The sequence below is a fragment of the Nyctibius grandis genome, chromosome 25, assembly GCF_013368605.1.
Source record: "Nyctibius grandis isolate bNycGra1 chromosome 25, bNycGra1.pri, whole genome shotgun sequence".
Taxonomy (NCBI): domain Eukaryota; kingdom Metazoa; phylum Chordata; class Aves; order Nyctibiiformes; family Nyctibiidae; genus Nyctibius; species Nyctibius grandis.
The window spans coordinates 58,881-80,747 of record NC_090682.1 but is presented as its reverse complement, the minus strand read 5'-3'; the positions used below and the strand labels follow the sequence as shown (position 1 = coordinate 80,747).

At 39.8% G+C, this 21,867-nt stretch overlaps 1 pseudogene; it reads right to left on the bottom strand.

Moving 5' to 3' along the window:
- Window positions 1-665: 665 nt before the first annotated feature.
- LOC137673528 (piwi-like protein 1) lies at window positions 666-21,549 on the bottom strand (annotated as a pseudogene).
- Window positions 21,550-21,867: the final 318 nt, after the last annotated feature.

Sequence of the window (21,867 nt, the reverse complement as noted above, 5' to 3'; positions counted from 1 at the left end):
TCCCACATCACTTCCCTCTGCTCCTAGGGACACAAGTGAGCACAAGGCAGTTTCTAGTTGGTCTGCAAATCACTTACAAGGGCAAGTATTAAAAACCCTTCCACAGGTGTTACAGCACTATGCAATCTTAAAACAAAGCCTTGATAACCAAGAATGGCCAATAGCCTGTTTTTAAGATATGAAATAGTTTAGGAGACAAAATTTTGCCCTCATTTTAACAGCCAAGAAAAACAAGGAAGAAACAATTGCATTTTGAAAATTAAGAGAGTACTGTGCTAACTGGAGAAGTTTGGGTTTTGGTCCACATAACTATGTATCTTGTATGCTAAAAATAATTCTGTGTAAGACTTCCCCAAAACATTAAGAAGAACAGAACCTTCTGTGAAGAATCCCAGAAACACTTTAGTAAATAAGTATTAAAAAATAATGAATTATTACATAGTTTGTATAGCAAGCAGAGACCTATTCAAAATGCAGATCTGCTATCTCAAGCTTTTTTCTGCTACAATGAAAACAAAGTTCCCCAACTGCACATGCTCATTATCCCATGCATATATCTCTTAGACAACAACCAACAACAAAACCAACAAAAAAACACACAAAAACCCAGGTAATTCTACATTCCCTAGAAAGGAACTGCACAATTTTTTAGCTGGTACTCAACTTCAAAGATAGTAAAGTCTGTCTGAAAGCAACAGGTTTGGTTCTTTTTGAATACTCTCACAAACAAGGAAAGCCAGTTTATGAGCATACTGGCAAGGAGCAGGTACACTGATAACACCCTGCAGAAGGAGAGAAAAAAAAAAATAATTATTTTCAAGTATTTAAAGAAGCATGCACTCACTGTAACAAAGAAAGTCCTGGAATTCAAATGTTTGGATACATGTAAAATTTGTATTTCCTGTATTTATGCGATTTGTGAAAACAACATTACATACACTGAACATATTATAAAAAACGTGCTTTATGGAAGAATAGGTGCAAAAACCTCCCGATTCCATTTCCCTCCTCACCCCAAAAAGGCCTCTTACATAGGTTTACATTTGATGCTGGATATCACAGAAGATGTGACATGGGTAAGTCATGTGAAATATTTATCATTGCTAAACCGACAAATCTAAAGCACACCTCAGGCATGAGCTGACTGTGTGCTGGTCTTGGTATGCAACAGAAGCCTTAAGGGAAATGGAGGAACACGGTTCCACCTCCATACAGAGAAGCTAGTATTTCTGCAGGTAAGAAATAATCATTTCAGTTTTGCTTTTGACATAGATTTTGGGAATAATACTCAAAACAACAAGTATTTTCCAGTGAGAATAAAGATGATTTTAGTCTTCAGACAGATCACATAATTATAAAGCGTCTAGTTCTCAAGCCACCACTCCAGGAAAAGAGGCATACTTGCAGGCTTTTTGGATTGGCATGGGTAGAAAAGGATACCTTTTTCTATCTTCTTGTGTGTTGTTACTGCAGAGATGCGCAACCTTAGAAAACAAATACTGTCATTTCCCAGAGGAAATACTTACCGACCGGTTATAGTACATGTGGCAAAGTTTGTAGGTTAAACGTTGTACATCATCTGGTTTCAGTTTGCTAGTGTCATAAATTACGTTATAATGAGTGGGCAAAACACTACCACTTCTCACTGCCTGACTCACGATAAAGAAATCGTACCTGTAATAGAAGAAACAAAACCCCAGGAGTCTGATACAGAAAGGGCTGCTTTTCTTAGAAAAATGCAAATCCCCACAAATTTGTCTTACTTATTTTCTTCAAGTCACTTTAAGCATATTAAGTAAACCCCTGAAGTATGCCTATGCTTTGGTCACAAAATAATCAGTTTCCTCTATTTCTGAAAGTCTGGGAGATCTGGAAGAATGTAAATAATCTTATCACAAGGAACAGGTCTGAAGACCATGAAGGTCTTAACCATTCATCATATACAGTTTTCCCCTGATAACCACCCTGCACACATACTTAGCTTATGCTCCTCATTTACTTTAGCACCTCGAGCCATGTTTGGCTGTTTGTCATCTATCACAACACTTGGAGCACCTGCAGCGAGTTGGTAAAATACAAAACAAGAAAGGCAAAAGTACCTATCGGAACCGAGCTCTGCCACAGAAGACGGCACTGTTCCCTCATGCTCCAGCATCCCTTGACCAAAGCCAAACCTTTCATCATGAACTGAATGAGCTTTGCATTTCCCACACATGCGACCCGAGTTTCATGGAGTGTGACTTGCAAAACCGTTCAATACTAACAGCAAGTGAAGCCAGGGAGATCTGTGTACGTGTTACTTACACCTGTAATTGTACAATTCTGAGTCTTCTTCTAGCAACATTCCAACCACCAAAGAATACTTCCAACACTTGCTCATAAAATGCACCCTTTCAAAGTAACAAAACTTAGGTGCAATGTCAAAACTACAGCCAGAGAGAATTTCATTTCAGTTAAGAACAGCTGGGCAATCTTATTAATAGTCACTCATTCAGTACTAAACCTTTAAAAAAAAGAAACACCAACAAGTGAAACACACAGACACTTACTTAAAGTATCTCTAATACTCTGATGTACACAAATGATACATATTGGAAACCATGAAATAATTGCATATTGAATTCATAAAATTTAAGCTTCTCAATTTCTTTTATCTACACATTCACTATGATTTCTTTTCAAAAGGACAAAAGTGTGGAAAGTATTCTTCTGCTTGATCCCACAGTCAGTTTAGTATCAGATATACTTCCTTTACGATCAGGTTGCCAGCAAACAGAAGTGTAACGTCTATACTAACTTACCTTTCTGGTCTGGTAACCTCCACATCAACAACAGTACCAGGGGGTGGGTTTTTAAGTGCTCCACCAGAATGTGCGAAGAACCTGGTACTCACTTGTTTCTTCACAACTGTCACAGTAAGTCTTGGACTAAAATATCACAGAATCACAGAATCACAGAATGTTAGGGATTGGAAGGGACCTCGAAAGATCATATAGTCCAATTCCCCTGCCGGCGCAGGATTGCCTAGACCATATCACACAGGAACGCGTCCAGGCGGGTTTTGAATGTCTCCAGAGAAGGAGACTCCACAACCTCTCTGGGCAGCCTGTTCCAGTGTTCAGTCACCCTCACCGTAAAGAAGTTTTTCCTCAAATTTAAGTGGAACCTCCTGTGTTCCAGCTTGCACCCATTGCCCCTTGTCCTGTCAAGGGACGTCACTGAGAAGAGCCTGGCTCCATCCTCTTGACACTTGCCCTTTACGTATTTATAAACATTAATGAGGTCACCCCTCAGTCTCCTCTTCTCTAAGCTAAAGAGACCCAGCTCCCTCAGCCTCTCCTCATAAGGGAGATGTTCCACTCCCTTAATCATCTTCGTGGCTCTGCGCTGGACTCTCTCTAGCAGTTCCCTGTCCTTCTTGAACTGAGGGGCCCAGAACTGGACACAATACTCCAGATGCGGCCTCACCAGGGCAGAGTAGAGGGGGAGGAGAACCTCTCTTGACCTGCTGACCACACCCCTTCTAATCCACCCCAGGATGCCATTGGCCTTCTTGGCCACAAGGGCACACTGCTGGCTCATGCTCATCCTGTTGTCCACTAGGACCCCCAGGTCCCTTTCCCCTACGCTGGTCTCCAACAGCTCTGTCCCCAACTTGTACTGGTACATGGGGTTGTTCTTGCCCAGATGCAGGACTCTACACTTGCCCTTGTTATATTTCATTAAATTTCTCCCTGCCCAACTCTCCAGCCTGTCCAGGTCTCTCTGAATGGCTGCGCAGCCTTCCAGCACATCAGCCACTCCTCCCAGTTTTGTGTCATCAGCGAACTTGCTGACAGCGCACTCTAATCCCTCATCCAAGTCATTAATGAATATATTGAATAGAACTGGTCCCAGAACCGATCCTTGAGGGACTCCGCTAGACACAGACCTCCAACTGGACTCTGTCCCACTGACCACTACTCTCTGGCTTCTTTCCTTCAGCCAGTTCACAATCCACCTCACTACCCGATCATCCAGACCACACTTCCTCAGTTTAGCTGCGAGGATGCTGTGGGAGACCGTGTCAAACGCTTTACTGAAATCGAGAGAGACCACATCCACAGCTTTACCATCATCTATCCACTGGGTAACATCCTCATAAAAGGCTATCAAGTTGGTTGAGCAAGACTTCCCGTTGGTGAAGCCATGCTGAGTGCCCCTAATGATCCCCCTGTCCTTGATGTGCCTAGAGACAGCACCAAGGACAAGTTGCTCCATCACCTTTCCGGGGATGGAGGTGAGGCTGACCGGTCTATAGTTACCCGGCTCCTCCTTCTTGCCCTTTTTGAAGACTGGAGTGACATTCGCTTTCCTCCAGTCCTCAGGCACCTCTCCCGTTGCCCACGACTTAGCAAAGATGATGGAGAGTGGCCTAGCAATGACTTCCGCCAGCTCCCTCAGCACCTGCGGGTGCATCCCATCAGGGCCCATGGATTTATGGACGTCCAGGTTGCTTAATTGGTCCCTGACCCAGCCCTCATCAACCAAGACAGATTCCTCCTCTATCCTGACTTCTTCTGGGGCCACAGGGGTCCGGGGCTCCTCAGGACAGCCTCCAACAGTATAGACAGAGGCAAAGAAGGCATTCAGTAACTCCGCCTTCTTTGTATCCTCTGTCTCCAGGACCCCCACCTCATTCATCAGTGGGTCTACATTGCCTCTAGTGTTGGCTTTACCTGCAATGTATTTGAAGAAGCCCTTTCTGTTGTCCTTGACCTCTCTTGCAAGGTTTAATTCCAAGGAGGCCTTAGCTTTCCTAGTTGCCTCCCTACATCCTCTGACAACAGACTTATATTCCTCCCAAGTGGCCAGCCCCTCCTTCCACGATCTGTACACCCTCTTCTTCCACTTGAGTTTGCCCAGCAGTTCCCTGTTCAACCATGCAGGTCTCCTGGTACCCTTCCTTGACTTCCTACCTGTTGGGATGCTCTGATCTTGAGCTCGGAAGAAGCAGTCCTTGAATGCTAACCAACTATCTTGGGCCCCCTTACCTTCTAGTACCCTGTCCCATGGGATTTCCCCTAGCAATTGCTTGAAAAGGCCAAAGTTGGCCCTCCTGAAGTTCAGGGTTGTGATTCTGCTAGCTATTCTGTTCCTGCCACATGAGATCCTGAACTCTACCATCTCATGGTCGCTACAACCAAGGCTGCCCTCAACCTTCACCTCTTCAACCAGACCCTCCTTGTTAGTGAGGATCAGATCCAGCAGCGCTCCTCTCCTAGTTGGCTCATCCACCATTTGCATCAGAAAGTTATCATCAACGCACTGGAGGAACCTCCTGGACTGGGGATGGCTGGCTGAGTAGGCCTCCCAGCAAATATCAGGGTAGTTGAAATCCCCCACAACAACCAGGCCCTGTAATTGCGAGACTGCTCTCAGCTGCCTGTAGAAGGCCTCATCACCGTCCTCATCCTGATCCGGTGGCCTGTAATAGACACCCACAACAGTATCACCCCTGCCAGCCTGCCCCTTAATTCGCACCCACAAACTCTCAACTCGCTCCTGATCCGCCTCTGGACAGAACTCAATACATTCTAGCTGCTCACTCACATAAAGAGCAAAAAATAAATGAAAATAAAATTAAAAGAAAAAAAAAAAACTATGCAGAAAACAGCACTGAAACTATTTCAAGACAGATTCTCTAGAGCTTCAAATTAAAAGCAATTTTAGAGTTCTCCAGGGCATTAATTTCACATATAAGTCTTCACTAGTTCATTGATTTAGATTAAAATAGACATTGTTCATAACTTCAGATTTTTAGTTTCAGGTGCAATTTTAGTACTATTTCTCACCAATCCAGCTTATATTTAACTTCACAGGGAGACACAAAACAGACCACAAAGGGATCTTCTAAACACAGATCTGATTTCTGCTGCCTCTCTACCTCATCTTTTCATACAGAAAACACCGTGTTTTAACAGTATTTTTGGTAAAGTGCAAGCCCTTAACAGAAGCTAAACAGAAGAAGTAAGCACTTCAATTCCTACTAGCTGTTACTTGTTCTGTGCTCCGCTCACCTGCGGTGTCAGGAAATATTTTCATTTTTCAGAGCAGATTAAGAAACCAAGTCACTGCAGTTGGTAAGTTTTAAAGCAGAATGTTGAAAACTGCAGAACAGAAGTGACTGGACAATAGCTAGCTCTTTCAGGAGTGGAAAGATAAAAATGGACCTACCGGACACAAGTGATAGTAATCAGGCTATGATCAACCAGTTGGAAAAAAGTATTAATTACCATACGCATCAAGAATGCCTCAAGAGTATATTGGTATACATGTGTATTGAACAGGCATGTGGTGTGTGTACTAAAAACTTTTCCTATTATATTACAAGTTAGGTATCTCAAATCACATAAATCATCATCAGAAAAGCAGTAATCTGAGCTCAAGTAAAAATAAATGACGAAAAGACAACACAATCTTCATTTCTAACCACTTTTTGTATCCCAGTGTATTTTTCTTACAGTATAAAAAAGAAGGTTGGTGGAAACAGACTTACTTGTAGTCTTTACCAAAACTCTTGAAGCAATACAGAAATTGAGGCACTTCACAATTAAGAAAAGTATTTAGTTGTCCATCTCCCACACCATCACGATACACAATAATACAAGAGGGCAAACGCTAATTCCACTTGAACCAGTCTCCTAGAGCAGCTTAAAAAAAAAAATTAAAAAAGAGTAAAAGCTGTTAGTTTTGATGACAATTCATTCCAAAACAAAAATGGATTTTTATTACTGGAAAAACAGCAGTAAGTCTTGAAACCTAAGGTCCTCAACCTTTCAGTAACCTAAAACAGGTATGCATCATGATACACAAAAGCAAAAGGAATTCTGGTTTACCTGTGTATCGACACAAAAAGACAGACCCTAAGGAGATCATCTACTCTGCTGGCCTCTCTCACATCAAGGAGCTGTCATCCTTTAAATCCATCTCCTTTAAAGCATTCTTTGAAGAACATTGATAAGTAGTATTTAATTATTGCCAAGAAATATGGGAATCAATGAAAGAATGTAGACAAAATGCTATTAATTTTCAGCAATATTTACAACTGCATTTTTAATCTGGTTTTATCTAAGTGCAAGCTGGTGACGCCTGCCCTCAAGGCAGTAGAGGAGGTGTGTTTTGAGAAAGCTAAATTGTCTTTCCTACATCTGACTCAACAAGAGCAGAAAGCCTTCCCTTACTTTGCAAGTAGTCTTTGAGCCTATCCACAAGTTCTTGCCCACGACTTTGAACTGCACAGTGGGAGAACCACCTGTGAAGAACAAAATAAAAGATGACCTTCAAAGCATTTCCCAGGTTTACTTCAATGAAGTTATGTTTAAAATAGCTATGACCACTTAGTCTTTATGGGTATTGTGGGTCAATGCAGTCAAGCAAGAGTTAGTGTACTATGAGAATATTTCCCTCACAAAGCCCTCAGCCCCTGTGGCAGACAAATGCCTTATCACCATGTGCAATTCCTCTCCTTCAAAAAACTCTCACACAAGTCAACTCAAAAGGCAGAAGAGCCTGTCACGCCGATGCCCTCTATTCATCCCAGCCCTTGCCCCACCATTTTCCCCCTCTCCCAAGCACTGCGGAAGGACAAGACTACTCCTCAAGGGATGCAGTGGAAAAAATAATTCACAATATATAGTTCTTATTAACAATGTACAGTAACAACTTGGACACTTTCATGAGGGCCCACCACATTCAAGCTACTTTTCAGTTAAGGGAAAGATAACGATTCTTTCTTTTTTTTAATTTGGCATTCAAATCTTACTGTGTCATTGTTTGATTCAGGCTAGCGACCAATCCTGCAACTGACTGCTTTCCAGACACAGTGTCATGGTAACAATCAATTCCCACAATCATCACCTGCTCCATCTTAAAAGGAATCAATACAGAACATGCATTAGTAAGTGAAGACATGCCAAAGCACCTATCGTCTCCACCCTATAGTGTAACAAGATCATGACATAAGCTGTATGGTTTCAGGACACTTAGGTAAACCACGGGCACTGAATTCTTAATTAAATGTCTCCTTATGTCATATTTAACTTCATGCCTCTTCTCACAGACACAAAACCAACTACGCAAAGAATACTCAATTTTCTTTTTTGGGGAAAAAGGCTTGCTTTTTAAATAAGGCTCAATAAAGAAAAGTTACCATTTAAAAAAAAAAATACTTACTGGAATCTCAACACTCCAAAGTTCTCCACCCATTTTACAGTTCATTTGTAAGGCAATTTTTGCTGCTACAGATGTAACAGTCTGAGGCTTGCTTAAAGTGCGAGCAATCACACACTGACTTGGAACGGGACAATCTGTACATAAGTATTTCTTGATAGCATCATACTTATCCTTTCAGGAATTAGACAAAATACAAACTGCCTTTAAAGAAAAAAAACACATGTTTTTAAGAAGCTGCATTCTCAGATTTATGTAATAGTTGTAGTTCTTTAGGAAAAGTTTCTTGAGCTCAAGAGAAATATTCAAATGTTCACAATGAAAGAAAGACCTGGTAAGTTTCAGCGTCTGTATTTCAGAGTCAAGTACAAATGCTCTTTTCCAGAAGGATACACATAGTTTGGGGTTTGAACAGGAGTATCAGCAGGCATGTAGTAGTTACGCAGGAGCCAAGAGTTTTATTTCTGAGAATGAATCCCGCTAGTCTTGAAACACCAATTACAGAGATTAACATGATTTGGAATTACAGATTCAAATACATACTATGTTCGTTTCAGGGGTAATACTTTGCCGTAAAGCCCTTAAATAAGCTCCCGTTTCATCTTCTACTTCAATCCTGAAAAGGAAGAGAAAAAATGCTTACAGAAAAAAACAACCAACAGCAGTTGAAACTTCAGCAAAACATAAATGCTCATTATGCATCAGTACTATATGAAGTGTCACATTTATAGCTATTAATAAATGTACAATATTCACATATTTGGAAGATTAACAGGAATCATCCCCAACTCAGACTTCCAAGAGCAATGAAATTCAAACTTAAAAGCAAGCACAGGTACTCAAAGGAACATACTTGCAATGAGAACAAATCAGAATACATCCAAAGTCAGCAAGAAAACATATATTCCTTTGTGCGTTACATATAGCTCTTACTTGAGAAGGTTTTGCTCAATGACTATATGTCTAACACTGTTTGGTTTTGGCATGCTTTAAGCCCCAGTCAAAGCTCTCACAAATAAAAGCGTGAGTAAAAAAAATCAGTGACTAGAGAAAACTGAACAATTTGCATACTGAAAGCAACTTTGTTTTATTAAAAAATCTCACAGAAGTCAGTAGTGTGACATACTATACTAGCTCCGCATTTAACAGCCTAAGCATGCTAACAGATATACCTCAGTAAGTATAAAATGATTCTTCCATCAGCTTTCTAAAGTCACTTACATGGTTGCCTTGTTCATTCTGATACCCATAGATGGTGTGACTTTAAACAGATTTCGAAGCAATGTATTAGCAACATCATAGTTGCGCCGTGTGTATATTAATAACCAGTTGTCCAGAGGCTTTGCACAGAGTAAGGGGGCTCCCCTACTTTCCTTTGACCAATCAGCAAACTGAGGATTGTAATCAAACTGTAAATAAGAGATGGGAGAGAAAGAAAATCAACACCCTACAGACACTTTTGCAAGGAAGACACTATTGTAATGCAAGCCAGAAAAATCTTCAGGGGTTTCTAAAAAGAACTTATAAACAATTTCAAGAAGTTTGCAAGTCTCCTGTTTGGACAAAGACTTGTGTATAACGTTTTCACTCATAATCCTTCACTTATAAACAAACAAGTAGTATTTCTTTCCTTAAGAACTTGCTTCACCAGTGAGAGACCCAGAAGATTTTAGAAGCTGTTTTATTTACCACATTTCCTGATTGAAAGATCTTTTCTCCTCGAACAACTCTTCCCGTAAAGGATAAAAAATTAAAATCAAGGCTTAAACCCCAGTCTCGGAGTTCCTTCTGAACGTTGTCATCTCTGTTTAAAAACAAGATTTAAATTAAAACATAAAGAAATTTGTTCTTGCTGGGAGTTTTCTTTTTTTAAAAGGAGTAAGATTTCCAAAGTTTGTTGCAAAAAAGAAGTTTATTATACAACTTTTTCATTACAAAAGTACAGAAGATACTAAGGTAGCATACTTTTGGATGTAGTCAATAAGTCTTCCAATCTCACGTTGCCTTTGCTCAGGTGGCAGTCGTGTATGAATAGCCAAGTCTTTCATCATATTAAAATCATTACGCATCTTCTTAGTTAATCCTGTTAACAGCAAAATCTTTTTCTGAGTAAAAGTTAGACTAAGGACTAAGAAAAGTAAACCTATACTGGTATCAGTAGTAATCAAGGTTTTCAGTTGCTCCCTGTACATATATTCCCATCTGCACACAAAAAAAAATTTCCATATTTTTGCACTTGAGAGGAAACCACACAAGACATGTGGCTTTTTATTTATATTTCCAAAGCAAAACAAAACATTGCTGAGATGGACAGGCACTGCTGGCGCAAAGTAAGTATCTCAGAGGAAAATACATATTTATGTATCTTACAAAATTATCAATTTATAATAAATTTCTCTTTTTCAACAGAAGTTCTACTGCCAAAAAACTACAAGTTATCAGTGGGCCAATGCTGAACACCATACGTAAAGACTATGCAACTTCAAAACCCCTCAAACTTTTTGGCCTCATTTAAATATCTAATCTTTCAGCTACAAAACTTTTTTCTGAACTCACATTTATACAAACAAAACATTTCTACTTAACTTGGCAGGAGGCTGCTGTCAAAACACCAGTTCCAGTATGCCATTATGGTTTGACAGATGCTTTGATATGAAAAAATGCTACAGTACCTGTTAGGAAGCATAGCTCTGGAATTAGAACCACAGATACTGGCATCATGGTTCCTCTCTTCCTCTTAGACCGACTGATCAAGACAGGCTGGTTCAAGTCAGTAATTTCTTGATTATATTGCTGCATTAGAAATATATATCGTATGTTAGTTTATTCATAACAAACACTCAGTTTTCTTCATCATAACGCTCACTTTAGAAAATGAGTATTTTTCCTAAAACAAAGAAAAGCAAAACAATTCAACCCTCCTGCAACCTTTCCTTCCATCTGGCAAGAGTTGGTCTGTCTAGCAGTCACTAATTTAGTCTAGAAAAACAAACACCACCCCCCTCCCCCCAAAAAAGGCAACACAAGCTGACATTCGACAAACATACTTCATAGTTTAACTTTTTCTTAAAGAGAACCACACCTCAGCCCATCCAAAGGATAACATTTAAAAACAAAGCAGTGAGATCACAGCAAAGGCAAGAAGGCAGGAAAATTTATCCTTTATAAAGTCTATTCTGACCTAGAATGGATAACATAAATTTTGCTTCTAGTTTATTAAATCCCATCCATTTTACCGTGGAAACTGACGTGCAAAGATTTCACAATGACAGTGGCAGCCCTCAATGGTAGAGAAGGTTAAGCTATGAAAGACATACATTAACTTTGTTTCAAAGAACCAAAAGTATCGAAGAGTGGTTTCTCTTAAGATGGCTGTCCATATGTTCTACCTCCAGTAAATTATCACCAAACTTGCTCAGGGTACACTATGCCCCATCATGCAGATCATTAATAAAGACGTTAAACAGGACTGGACCCAGTACTGGCCCCTAGGGTACACTGGCCTCGAATGATACATCGTGCCACCAATCACCATCCTCTGGGCCAGGCCATTCAGCCAGCTGTCAATCCACTTCACCGTCTGCTCATCCAGCCCACACTTCATCAGCTTCTCTACAAGCTTCTTATGGGAGACAACATTGAAAGCCTTACTGAAGTGCAGGCAGACAATATCCACTGCTCTCTCCTCATCTACCAAGCCAGTCTTTTCATCATAGAAGTTTACCAAGTTGCTCAAGCATGACTTTCCCTTGGTGAAGCCATGCTGACTACTCCTGATGACTTTTGTCGTTCATATGCCTGGAAATGGTTTCCAGGATTAGCTGCTCCATCACCTACCCATGGATCAACGTGAGGCTGACTGGTCTGTAGTTCCCTGTGTTGTCATCCTTCTCGAACTTCAAGATAGGAGTGACATTTTACTTCCTCCAGTCCTCAGGCACTTTTCCCTATCACCACCATTTTTCAAAGATCATTGACAGTGGCCTCATAATGACATGAGCCAGCTGTCTCAGTGACTTGTAGGTGCAACCCATCAGGGCCCATGGACTTAGGTATGTCTAAGTTGCTTAAGTATTCCCTGACCCGATTTTCTTCCACCTATGGTACGTCTTCCTTTCTACAGACTTTTCCCTGGTCCCTGGGGCCTGGGAATCCTGAATGGCAGCCTTGCTAGTAAAGACTGAGGCGAAGGCAGTGTTCAGTACCTCATCTTTCTCCACATCCTCTGTCATCAGGGGCCCTGCCTCATTCACAGCAGTGGGGTCAAATTTTCCCTAGTTTTCCTTTTGTCACTTACGTACAGAAGCCCTTCCTGTTACCTTTAACGTTCTTGGCCAGATTTAATTCCAGTTGGGCTCTGGCTTTCCAAACCTCATTCCTGCCTGCTGGGCCAATGTCTCCGTATTCCTCCCAGATTACCTGTCCCTGCTTCCACCTTCTTTATGCTTCCTTTTTGAATTTTCCCAGGAGCTCCTTGTTCATCCATGCAAGTCTCCTGGCATTTCTGCCTGACCGACTACTCATTGGGATGGACTACTCATGCCGAATCACACTGCGTAGGTTACTTACTGCTCTCAGATTACACAGTATCCATTACAAATAGAATTCTATTAAAGAAAATTATGAACTACAAACCCATGCACCACAAGAAACCTCTAACAGGGCTCTAACTTTTCAAGTTAAAAGCACAATGCACACACTGACAGTTAAGTTTCCATACCTTTTTGTAGTAGTCCACGTAGCTGATCTCAGAACCATCTGCTTTTCTAAAAGTACACTGTGGATTGGCATCCCAGTCGATGTCATCAACTCTGTATGTTCTGTTATTGTACCTAAATAAACAATTTCATCAGTTTTTTTTAAAATCTTAACTCAAATAGAAAAGAAATAAAACTGTAGGACAAAAAAGTTAACAGCAATACGCATGTAAGTTGAAAGCTTTCATCCTATCAGCAGCAGTAACTTCAAGTTTTCAATTGTAACAGGCTATCAATTCTACTAAAAGCTAAACTGCAATAAAACCCCACAAAATCAGAACTAATCCAGTATGGACTTCCTGCTTTTGTAAATGCTGTCACCTTGATTAGTTTGCTAGCTTGACAATGATATCATTTTCATGCTTTCTGTTGCTTCATTGTATACTTCAGGACATGGAACATCCAAAAAATAAATAGATCTCTAAGATAACAGGAGTCCAAAGAGACTTACTTTGTAAGAACAACTAAACCTATCAGCTCTTTAGCACAGGCATCTCTAAATCTTTGCTCTTCAACCTGGTTATACAGACTGTGCATAGAATCCAACACTGTTTCACTGCGAAGAACCTTATGGCTCACATCTACACATAACATAATACTTTCCTCATACTGAAGAATAGAACTTGTGAAGCCCGGCCAAATCATCAACCTGCCAAAAGAGAACACACAGAATCTTAACATGCTTTAAAGTGTCTCTATTCTCACCCCTTGAGTTATTTCTGTCCACTTTCCCAGACACTAGAAAGCAGTCAAGACAAAAAGAAACCATTATCCAAATATAAACAAGCTCCTGAAAGTTAAGAAAACCAAAAGTATTTTAAATCTACGTATCTTTTAGTCAAGACAAAAAGATTAATTTAATGATGTAGCAATATAACGGAACTGAAAGAGAGGTTGCCTGAAACCCTAAGAAATCTATTTCATGCTATTAGTCTTAAATATCTTAAACACAAAGTGTATGGGTATTCCAGACACTTTAAAGAGAAAAAGATCAGTAGTTTGTCTAGTAGAACACTGTCCAGTTTCTTCCATCAACCAGGTTATGTAGGCTAGGTTAAGCAAGGATTACACCACAGCAGTGTGATGGGGCTTCCAGTCAAATTCAAGCTTATTAACTTGTGCAATAGGCCTAGGGCTAGCCAGAAGCATCAGTCACATTGTAGGGGATCCCAGCAGGGAACAGGTACAAGACAAGACATGACGGCTAGCAATAGGTGAGTTCCAGAACTACCCATCCAGCGGGGTATGGACAGATACGAATTTACATTGCAGATTAAAAGGCCTTCAGAATGAAGGCTGGATGCTCCTCAGCTTTAGAATTAACATATTCAGAGATCTCAGCCGTACAGACATTTAAGCAAGGTTTCTGACATTGGAGTAAAATGTAATAGAAGAACACACACCGGTAAAGAGTAATGAGATCTTACACATAGAAGAAAGCAAGTTAGGAGAACGAGGTCTCACGCTTCCCGCGAATACCAGTTTTTAAGTCCATGGTTTATTGCAAGATAAACCACCAGAGAAGAATCAAAATATCATCCTTTCTCCCTGCACCCCTCCTAAACCTGAGTACCCCTTTTGCCAAACCTGTGATGAGGGATGCTGATTGGGTCACTGGGGTTGTAATAATTACGTCCAATCTGCTGCAAATTCAACATCTTCAAAAGCCTAGAAGTTGAAATATGGATGTAATTTACCATTATTATTCAGTTTATCAAACTCTGCATGGTCCCATCCCTCTGCACAACCTCATTTTTTGTTCATCTGACTAGATGAAATAGTCATGAATGTCAACTTTTCATTAAACTCAATTTAGAAAGGCCATAGACACTTATTAATGACAATTAATCAGTTGAGAATAACTTAGCATACAACCCAACCCTTCACCAACCAGCTGAAGGTAGCAGTCTAAACAAGCTACATTTCAGGTGAACCAGGCAGTCCAGGTACCAAGGTTAAGTGGACAGACTACAGCAAAAAACGTAATTTGCCAGGTTAAGGTCCTGCACTACTATTTGCTTTAAGAGGCAAATCCACAGACACAAAAGGAGGGCAGAGATAGGACTAACCACCTACAACAGTTAGCACTCCAGTGCGAATTTGCTTTCTCAAGGAAATGGTATAAACTCATTTCACACTAACATGCACCAGAAACATGCATATAACTGCACATTAAAATATTGCCAGATGCGGTTGGGCACATCTTAACGGTAGCTACAAAGGCTTAAAAATTTATACTTGTGATATTGATTTGTAGTCCATTCTTCAGAAAGAAAAATCTTGAGGCAGATATTTTTAGAATGACTTCTTATAAAGACATAACTTGGAAAGCAAACCTTCTAAAAATGATGTTGTAAAATTGCAGACATGTAGGTGAAGTAGGTGGCAACTCATTAGTCAACGTGATTGTTATCTTCACACCATCTCCATTTCGAGTCCTAGTAAATACTTCAGTAACCTGAGAAAGTGAAGTCAGGTTAATAAAACTAGAGTCAATCGGGGCTATATCTGGACTTCGCTCCATTAATATTGAATTGGACTTGTACATTAAGATTCTAAGTAATAATTCAAGACTTAGCTGAAACAGGTATTTGATTTGCTACTATGGCTGTAAAACACAACCTAAAATGCTTGTTTCATTTGGGTGAAGACGACTAATGGAGTAGAATGGAGGCTATCCCCAAAGCAGCTGAATTCAAGATGAAGACAGGGAGATCACTTACCAATTACCATCATGGAAAAACGACTCAACTTGAGAAAACAAACTTAATATATTGCTAATTAATATATATTTAATTACTGATTCAGGTACTGGCAGGCAAAAAGACAAACATTAAAACACATAGTGAAACCATCTTCCCCTTCTCCCTTTTCCAGGCTCAACTTCACTCTGGACTCCTCTGCCCCCTCTGTTAACACCACTGGTTACACTCAGTCCCTTCAGTGAGGCAGTGAGTGGCACAAGGGGCGGAGGGCAGGGATTACCATCAGTACATGGCATTTTCCCTCTACCACTCCTTTCTTCTCAGATTTTTGTTCTGTTCTGGCATTTTTCCCCGTTTTTAAATACACAGAGGTGCCATCAAATTTGCTGATGAGCTCAGCTTTGGTCTGTGGTGCGTCCACTGTGAAGCTGGCTGGAAATGGCTGTGTACAGCACAGGGCAGCCCCTAACCTCTTCCCACACATGCAAGGCCGGGCCCCTCCAGCTACCAAAACCATGCCACATACACCCAATACATCCACCCTTTCAGTTATGTTGGATGTTAAAATATAGAAGTTATTAAAAGATCTAAGCAGAAAGAAAACAAAAGGAAAAATACTGTCTGTACTATTCACTCCTGTGCAGAGGATTATTCTAGCCTGCAGAACCTAAGCATTAGAACCAGACGTTTATTACCAAATTTCTCTACACAAGCAAATTAGCTGGTACTAATATATCCAATCCAACTAAATGTTGCTCATGGGACATCAATTCTCTACCTTCACCCAGACCAGTAAGCAACAAGAAGCATCACAAAATGCAACTCAAAATAAAAAATAAAATAGCATTCTCATATCACACCTTGTTCCGTAGTTTTTTTGGCAAGAATAATATTGACCCATCAAATGCATGTGTCTTTCCAATTATCTCTTCATGCCGAAAAAGCAAAGCTGATCGAAGACGGCGTGCTTCCATCTCAGGACTATAGCCAACATGGTACTGATATAAAGCCCACTGGGGTCGGGACGTCAAAAGAAAGTAATTTGCAGTTAATTTTATCATATCGCCTGAAGAACCTAAAATGAGAGGCAAACATCTTAGCAGTTACAAGATTTTACGAGTATATAGTAATTCAACAGCTTTGAGAAATTTTAAAAAACTAAGGCACTCAGACAAAGATTATAGAGGTCAGTTGTGTTCTGCACCTGTTTTAGCTCAGTAAGCTACAGGAAATGCTCACATAGGCATAGTGTTACCATAGACACTCACCCAATTATTAAAGCTTTTTATAATTCCTTCAGTTGTCAGGAAAATTCTCACATCAAATGAGGTAAGCATTTAGATCAGTAACCTGTCTCCCAAAGGATTAGTACCAGGTACTAGAGAGACGAATTTCCACCAAAACACAAACCACCTTTGGGGACAAATTAATCTTTCTTTACATGAATCATAAACATAGCAAAAAAGCTAACAGAGTATCAGTAACTAGAGAGATCCACATTCCCATTCGTATGTGACAAGATGACATTTCTTTTGGTGTTCCAAGAGTTTTCAAACAAACAAAACAAGCAAACAAAAAGACCATAACAGTAAGAACTAGCCCTAGATCACTTACTTATTTAAAGTATTTCTACCTATTTCTTCATGTCTCATTTCAATTTATTTTAAAGACATGAGTCTAATAAAAAAAATACATTGCAGACAATTATGGATCATTCATTTAATCTGGTTTTCATTACCCACTTTTCCCATCTGAAATATAACACCTCAGATGAAAAAAAAAAATCCTACCACTCACAAAGCATGTATATTATATTGAAAACTGTACAAAGCTATAAAGAGAAAACAAGAGGCCAGCAATACAGCTGCCTACTAAGTGCAGCAATTCATGGTCTACCATCAGCACAGCTCTAGATCAAAAATCTAGGTGAGAAAGAAACAACTTTACTGCTTCTGGCCCAAAGTGATTTGAGAAGAACTAAGCCCTACTCTTCCTGGGCCCATGGCACGTTCCAGTTATCATTCAATTAAGCAAAAGTGGACTACAGTTGCTGTTATATTGTTGTGATGTCTCACAGAGTCATTTGCAATACAAAACTATTATCATCACAGAACCTGCACTGTTGAACATTAAAAACAACTGCATTCTAGCAAGAAGGCAGGACCATCATGGCTGCTTCCTTTTACCTCTTTTCATATGCATGATGTCATCTCAAGGAAAGAAGCATATCACCTTTTATTTAAATGAAAAAGTTCCTTCAGAAGAGGTCTCAAATTCCACATTTATTAGAAGATCTTTACAAATGTGGTTAGGTCTATGTGTTACAAACTTCTAGAAGCAAACCTACAGAGTCCTGAAGAGTCCTGCTTGCAAAAGTGGACATCAGGAACATACACAGATCATCACTTATGTCTAAATAGTTGCAATTTAAAACACTACACAAATTCTGTCTGGAGCACTTTGCCATCAGACATGTCATTTTACTGTTCCTCTTCAGATTTATTTTTTTTTTTTAATTTGGCTCTCCAGGGGATACTAAAAGCAGAAACAAAGCAAAACTATTTTTCATTTCAACTTGCTTATATGTCTATAGTTTAATCTGAACATATGAGTTTTTGATTCTCGAACATGCTCTATGGCTTGCCGAGTGGTTACCCCGAGGTCATGGAAACCTCTACGACGTCCACCCCATTCTGCTACAGACAAATCCTGAAATCCTGACGAAATCTGTAATCCTACTGTTTTGAAATTTGAGGAAGAGGAAGAATTACAATCAAGTTTTATATACAAATAAGAATTAAATACAATTCAATTTTGAAAGTCAGATATAACATTTCATGATTTCTCTTATTTTTAAGCTTCAACTTTTGCTATGTAGTAAATTCATTTTAAAATAGCATTCAGGTAACACATTAGCTTCATAAGATTTACAGACAGTTAACTAGTAAGCAAATAGAACCGCTCACTAGCCAGATGGAATAAAGATGTAAACCCTCCAAATTAATAATCTCTTCTGCAGATACAGGGAGGACAGATCTTTCATTTCAGCTCCAGCTGGAACCAGAATGTTTGAATACACTGTGATGTGAAATAGCTAAGAAAGTTTTAATTTCCTTATTAAGATTCAAGAAAAACAATGAAATATCAAAATGAAATTTACTATTGGTATTCACACAACTAATTGTGACAACTGCTTTCTAATTTCTTTTTTAAACTATTTTGATAGAGGAAATGGTACAGACGGAGAACAAACTTAAGGTAGTTTCCACATTTCCTGGTTCAGTTACACTGCACCTTAAAATGACAATACTATCATCACAAGGCATGTACAGTGAACTTTTCCAAATCTTAGTAATAAATCTCATTTTGAAGAGAAAAAATAGAAATACAGTCTAAAGAATGCCTTAATTGCATTCTCTTCAAAACACTTGCTCTTGTGGGCAATGAACTTTTTCACCCCCTCTGACCTTCTGGCCTTCTCCCATTCTGCCCTTGTGGAACACTCTGAGGGCCACTCTGTCGTCCACAGCTACCAGGTTCTTCTGATACTGATGGACGAACATATGGCTGCTGAGGTTGCTGATGGCTGGGCAGCTGACTTGGCAAAGTCTGTTCTATGTGCAATAGTTGGGAACAACTTTTTCTACTGCAACTGAAGAAACAGCATACTTCCAAGAGTACAGCAAAACAAAGTCACCAACCAAGTACAGAATACTGAAATACCCAACTGTAACAGTTACATAAGGTTAAATCTTTTTTTTCCTATATAAGTAGCAGACTTTTTACTTTGTACTTCAAACTCCAAAATAATGGGGTTCAGGAAATATTTTTCTAAATTAATATTCATTTAACTAGTAGTAAATGCAAATCTTCTCTTTCCAAGCTCTAACTAAAACTTCTGTACTTCTCATTTTTAACGACCCCTCTGAAACTTCAAGTAGCTGACTACTTATTTTATAAAAATATCTTTTGTAATTTTAGTGTCTAGTGAATAAATAATATTAAAAAGTGTCATGCCTGGAAGGACTGCAACACACAACCTTCAGCCACGAGCAATCCCACAATTCAAAGTTTCACATTACTGGATTGCAGTCTGCCCCACAAGTTAGTCCCTCCAGGAGTAATCAAGTTCTCTAAGTGTAAGTGAGCAAGAGGCCAATATCAAGGATGATCATGAAACATGAGCTAGAAGGCCAGCCTGGCGCTAGCAGCAAGAACCCCCTGAAACAGTGTCACACAACCTGCCAGCAATCCGTCCTGGAATTCCTCTATTCCTTTGCTCTCAGAGCTTTTGGTACAAGTCTTTTGATTCCCATATGCGTGTTCTGACACTGAACACAAGATCAGTAACTAAGCAGGCCTCTCTGTTTTTATACTCCCCACCTTATTTTTACACATTATAAGAGTTGTCAAAAGTATACCCTCTAAGAAGTCTGTAAATACCCATAAGCATTACTGCAAAGACTGAATGTAACCAACCCTAAAGAGTATATGTGAAAATCATCAGAGTCTAGTACTACCTCAGTAACAGCATATTATCACAAGTTTTGTGCTCCCTGTAGTATTCATAAAAGTAGTTCAGAAAAGATGAGTTCTGCTTTGCCGTTCTCACCTGTATTCCATACTGGTCCCTGAAGGAAATGGCAATGTCACCTACATGGATTCTCTAGACCAACAGCTAGGCACTGAGCCCTGCTATCCTGAGCTGACTACATTCCTTTCCCAGATATTAATGGATTAGAGCAGAGCTTCAGATCAAGTCAAACTGCAGGGAGAGATTATGCTGGGGTAGGGTTCACTGTATGGGTGTGGGGAAGGGGGTTTTCAACAATCCTATCCTTCACAGAACTACAAGATAACAGGCTGGAAGAAACCTCAGGAGGTCTCTAGTCCAACCTCCTGCTCAAAGCAAGGTCAACCATGAGACTGCAGAACCTCAGTGGGCAACCCTTTTCAATGCTTGACTGTCCTCATCATGAAAACATTGTTCTTTATGTCCACTCGAAACAACTCTTGCTTCAATTCGTGCCCATTGTGTCTTGTCCTCCCATCATGCACCATTATGGAGAGCCAAGCTCCAACTTCTTGGTGTCATCCTTAGAGGCTTAAGTCTCCATGTTGGGAAGACACATTTCACTATTTGAGAAATAGAATCATAAACTACCTTCTATCGCAATTTTAACTCGTTTGACACTGGCAAAAAATGGACTAAGAATATTCCTCCAGTCTAATCACATTCTCAAATGAAAGACAGTTATTTATAACTGACAAATTTGAGGAAATGCTTTAAAAAATCTCCACGTATGTGGCAGTGGCTGCAAATAAAGAAGTTATCAGCCATTTTCAAGCTACAGTTCAAACAGGGCACATATGCAGAAAACAAGCCCTAAAACTAGTTCAAATGCAGAGGCAGAAAGCCCTTGATATTAAAATTAAAACCAACAGGAACACCTGCCAGACCCAGGTTGTGCTCAAATATGCATCAACAGCAGCACCAGCCTAATGTATTCTGCTTCTCTGCAGGGTATCACAGTGGACAAAGCAGAGTATGAAAACATCTGTATGCTATGACATACAGCTCTGTTACGACAACTGTAACATAAAAGAGTACTTGTTTGTATGCATACAAAAATTTCCTTAACAAAAAGGAGTTCATACAACTATACACCTGACATAATAGATACATGCACAGATATATCATCTAACATATATACCTGATATTAAAACAGGAAGTAGTTGAACTATGACATTTCAAAGCCTAGCTGTGCTAATTAAAAAGAGAACCAACTTACAGCTGCAGCTCCTACAGAAGGAATAGCAGTCTCCTGTCCTGGATGTCGTCTTCCTCTTGCTCTGGTTCTAGCTCTTCCTGTCATATTCTCTTCTAAGATAAACCACCCTCAGCATTAGTGTTCAATCTTCTCCTTCCCCATGCTTATTTCGATAAATATTACAAGCAACACTATTACATTTGCCCTTGTTTGATTTCAACTAGTTCAGTAAAATATAACCTCCTCTGCAAACTTCCCTGCTCTTGGATCTCCACACTAACACAGCCACAACAGGTAGCGTGGGGAAGATACAGCTTCTTATAGCCAAGTTAGAACCGACTGGTACAGACCACCACAAATTCTGAGGCTGTGAAGAAAGTCAAATAAATCGGAGAACACTGCAGGATCTGCAACCTCTGCCAA